The following is a 670-nucleotide window of genomic DNA, read 5'->3' on the forward strand; positions in this document are numbered from 1 at the left end:
GATATTAGGAGGAAAGTGAAAGAACAGTCGCCACAGACTCGGAAGAGGAGCCCCCCCCACTAGTGAGGAAGAGTTGAGAAAAAAGAGGAGAAAGAGGGACTTAAAAAGAGTCTTGAACATTTTCCTGTTTTTCTCTCTTTCGTTTTTGTTAAATAGTCATTTGTAACGGACATGTGGGAATGTTCGTTAGGACACGATGCTGCCATAAAAACAACTAACCCCCCCGTGACACAGGAAGGCGACCCATGAGTAAAAGGTAGCGAGAGAGAGAGAGAGCTTTTCACTTTTCCACCCCGGGGTGGTCAGAAGTCCAATCCTCGTGACGACCATGAGGTTTGGGGGTTTCCACGCCAAGGTGTGGCTAAATTTGTGTCTTAATTCCATAGTATTTTGTTCAATCTCAAGACCGGCATAATTACGCGTTTTTGAGGGCCCATGGAATTATCGCGAAGAAGGGCCAAGTTATGTCATCCGATAATTCTTATGGGAGCCACCCTATTGTTAATCCTACGGCAAATCGATTAAGTCCGCCTGAAATGCCGGCGCTCCAAATTATAATGGATTTTACGGTGGTTAGATGGTTACGTTTTAAATTTTCGGTGGAAGGTCACGAGGAACAAGTGCAACCCTTTTATCCCGTGAATTGCCAGGTTGCTTAGAGTTTTGAAAA

The sequence above is a fragment of the Diachasma alloeum genome, unplaced genomic scaffold (genome assembly GCF_001412515.2).
Source record: "Diachasma alloeum isolate Michigan unplaced genomic scaffold, Dall2.0 Dall_scaffold_00655, whole genome shotgun sequence".
NCBI lineage: Eukaryota > Metazoa > Arthropoda > Insecta > Hymenoptera > Braconidae > Diachasma > Diachasma alloeum.